Source organism: Mandrillus leucophaeus, unplaced genomic scaffold (genome assembly GCF_000951045.1).
Source record: "Mandrillus leucophaeus isolate KB7577 unplaced genomic scaffold, Mleu.le_1.0 Scaffold248, whole genome shotgun sequence".
NCBI classification, from domain to species: domain Eukaryota; kingdom Metazoa; phylum Chordata; class Mammalia; order Primates; family Cercopithecidae; genus Mandrillus; species Mandrillus leucophaeus.
Genome location: NW_012102565.1, coordinates 1656734 through 1660258, shown reverse-complemented (window position 1 = coordinate 1660258; position 3525 = coordinate 1656734). Strand labels below are relative to the sequence as shown.

The 3525-nt window shown below is 47.1% G+C and overlaps 1 long non-coding RNA gene across 1 annotated transcript in view; it reads left to right on the top strand.

Annotated features, from left to right (window-relative positions):
* Positions 1 to 3525, top strand: part of LOC105541956 — a 5218-nt gene continuing 1693 nt past the window's right edge. The window contains exons 1-2 of the long non-coding RNA XR_001006403.1: positions 1 to 92; positions 507 to 583. This is a non-coding gene — a long non-coding RNA (uncharacterized LOC105541956). The remainder of the gene's footprint in view (positions 93 to 506; positions 584 to 3525) is intronic.

The following is a 3525-nucleotide window of genomic DNA, read 5'->3' as shown; positions in this document are numbered from 1 at the left end:
TACTCTGTACTCGCCGCGGCGCGGTCTTCTGCAGCATAGTCATCCACCGCAATCCTGGGCCTCACGTGTTGCCTGACCATTCCTGAGCCCAGGTAGGGGTCGTGGGGGATCGGGTTGAGTGGCGGGCGGCGTGGGAGGCTGGGCCGCAGTGAGTGGGGGCACCAGTAGTTCTTGGAGCCCAAGCCTTCACTACACGTGCTACTTCCTCGCAAGACGGGGTTGAGCGCGTTCGGAACATTTTCCCCGGAGGAGACTCGGGGGTTACGTGATAAGTAACCTCGTGCTTCTCTTTCAGCAGAGAAATGGGGCTTCTCCTGCATGACGTGGGTGGACCCCAGTGGGCGGTATGAGACGTGTGGTCTGGAGGGACCTCACCGGAAGGCATGGGGTGGTGTGTAGACCTGCCTCAAGAGGGGCTGTAGAGTGGGCTAGGCGTTGCATGGAGCCAGAGCTGAATAATGGTTCAGAGGCACAAGCTGGAGCTAACTACATTTGTTCCCTTCTAGGTGGGAGCCTTGGCTGAGGTGATGGTCTCAAAGTGGAAGAGCTTACTGTCACAGCAACTGTTTTGCAAGATGCCCCGGTAAATCACGTTGCAAAGACCCCAACTCTGCCTTCCTGGAACTAGGCCTGCGTTTTCTCTGAACCATTATTTCATGGGGAAAATGAAATCTACTTCATGTGTCCTGTCTTACTTACTCGTTCAGAAGTGATTTCTGAGCCGTAAGATACATGACAGAAAAATAAAGGGGAAAAGGCTGCATTTATATTAACTACATGATGATAAATAAGGATGTTTCTGGTCACAGTGAAGAGTCATGCTAGAATTGTAGTGTCATAGAATAATGTGGAAGTTTAGTTCGTGTTGTCTGATCTATTTAATAATTTAATAAGTTTATCTCTTCCAAGACACCTTCCCTTCTTCCTTAGCCAGAAATGATCTTTCCCTGAGAGTCATCAGTAGCTCTGGGCTCCTGGAACCAAGCTTAGGTGCCTAATTGAACTCTGTTCTCTTCCCACAGCCTCCAGCAGGGACTGGTGCTTAGTGAGAGTGGGCTGCCAGATTCGTTGAGTGTGGGGGATTTGGGTGAATGAGGGTAGCAAGCCTCCAGCGTGCTTGGGTCTGCGGTGACCCTATGCATTCCTTAAGTGCTTGCTAGAACAGTTTTGAAACGGTTTGAGGCCTTGCCCTGCTCCATCCAGAGCAAGGTTATAGAAATTTCAGACAATGACTGGCTCCCTCCTGGATCTGGTGTCTTGTATAGAGCTGGGCCTTATATAGATCTGCCCCATCTAATGTGGCAGCCACTTGGTATGCATGATTAAATTAAATTTAATTTTCACACTAACCACATTTCAGGCAGTCAGTAGCCACAGGTGGCCAGTGGCTACCATATTGGGCCGCACTGATTAGAGGGCATTTCTGTCGCTGTGGAAGTTGTTTTGGACGATGCTAGTGTGAAAGGTAAAGGGAATTCTGAGTGTTTGCTATGCTCCAGGCTCAGTACAAATTTTATTTTATTATACACTTAAAGCAAAAGTCTTATAAAAGTTGAGAATGAAGCCAAGAGAGGTGGTAAGGGTAGGAGTTGAAACAGTGGAGAGGAATAACAGGGAAGAGTCCTGCCCTGAGAGACTCATGAACAGGATATTTACAAGGCAAAGCAAAGAGAACCAAAGTCTCAGTTCTGCAGAGGGGCTGAGTGCCCCAGGAGCTAGTGGAGGGTGAGGTCAATGTATACTCATCTTAAAGGAAAAACTCATGGAAGAGGAAGGTGCTAATGTTGAACACCTATTTTGTGCCAAATCTCTTAATTCTTGTTTTAAATATTTGAGGTATCACCATGAGGTTGTGTTTAAATTCAGTACACATGAGGGGCCCAAGGTCAGAATTATGTGTCCAGGGTTGCCCAGCCACAAACCAGCAGATCAGGGTTTGATGCCAGGCCTCTCTCATCCTGCAGCCTGAGTGGAATATAGAAGCCGGTGGGAAGGAGATGGATGCCTTCAAGTTCTTGTCTTGGTGTTAGGTGTGTTAAAGAATTGACTGGGGGGGCCGGGCGCGGTGGCTCAAGCCTGTAATCCCAGCACTTTGGGAGGCCGAGATGGGTGGATCACGAGGTCAGGAGATCGAGACCATCCTGGCTAACACAGTGAAACCCCGTCTCTACTGTCTAGATGTGTATAAGAGACAGCAGTAGCACAATCTTGGCTCACTGCAACCTCCACCTCCTGGGTTCAAGCGATTCTTCTGCCTCAGCCTCCCAAGTAGCTGGGACTACAGGTACGTGCCACCACGCCCAGCTAATTTTTGTGTTTTTCGTAGAGACAGGTTTCACCATATTGGCCTCGCTGGTCTCAAACTCCTGACCCCATTTGTGATCCACCCACCTTGGCATCCCAAAGTGTTGGGATTACAGGTGTGAACCACCACGCCTGGCCTTCTCTTGAGTTATTCTTTGACGTATGACATGCAACACTTCGACTGTTGTGCATGTGATAAAACCATATAGACTTCATTAGTGAAGGAAAGACACTTTAGAGTTGATTAGAGTGAATTATCAGTGAATTTTAATATCCAGTTTCCAGGCCTATAAATCATGAAGGACCAAATCAACTCTGGATCAGAATGATCCCTCAGAAATACAGCCACACTGTGTGGCCCCCAACGGAAGCAACCTTGCAAGTTCCATTTTGACATCTCATTAGCTAACACTGTTTATTCTTCTAGAGCCAAATTGCTAATTTTCTTTTCAGGCATACATCTGTAGGAGACCAGAATATGCCACCCCAAAATATGCCTCGTTGGCATGAGGATTATTTTGAGCTGATAGTTTTGAGAAACAGAAGCTATGAAAACAGCATAAGCTACCCCTTTGAAAGATAAATTTAGTCTTAGAAGAAATCGCTTACACTCTTCATAAGGGTGTCTCCCTCTCTGTACCAGGAAGAGAAAGATGATTCTAAATCACCAGAGACCCTTATCAATGGAGAAGGCAGCAACTTGTTTTCTGTGCTTCTTCGGGTCTTTTTCCCAAAACTGGCCTTCCTCACTCCCTTATTTGTTTTTAGCTGAAGATGGTACTTAAACCTGAATTCTAAGCCACTCCTTTGAGAATTACTCATTTTCTTGGGCATCTCACAGGTATATGCAAAGTATACATGTTAATATAGCTCCATTTGTTTTTCTCTTGTTAATCTTTTGGGCTGGGCATGGTGGCTCCCGCCTGTAATCCCAACATTGTGGGAGGCCGAGGCAAGAGGATTGCTTGAACCCAGGAGCTGGAGATCAGCCTGGGCAACAGGACAGGACCCCGTCTCTACAAAATAAAAAATTAAAAAATTAGGGCGAGGTGCAGTGGCTCATGCTTGTAATCTCAGCACTTTGGGAAGCTGAGGCAGGTGGATCACGAGGTCAAGAGTTCAAGACCAGCCTGGCCAAGATGGTGAAACCCTGCCTCAACTAAAAATACAAAAATTAACCAGGCATGGTGACGGGTGCCTGTAATCCTAGCTACTTAGGTG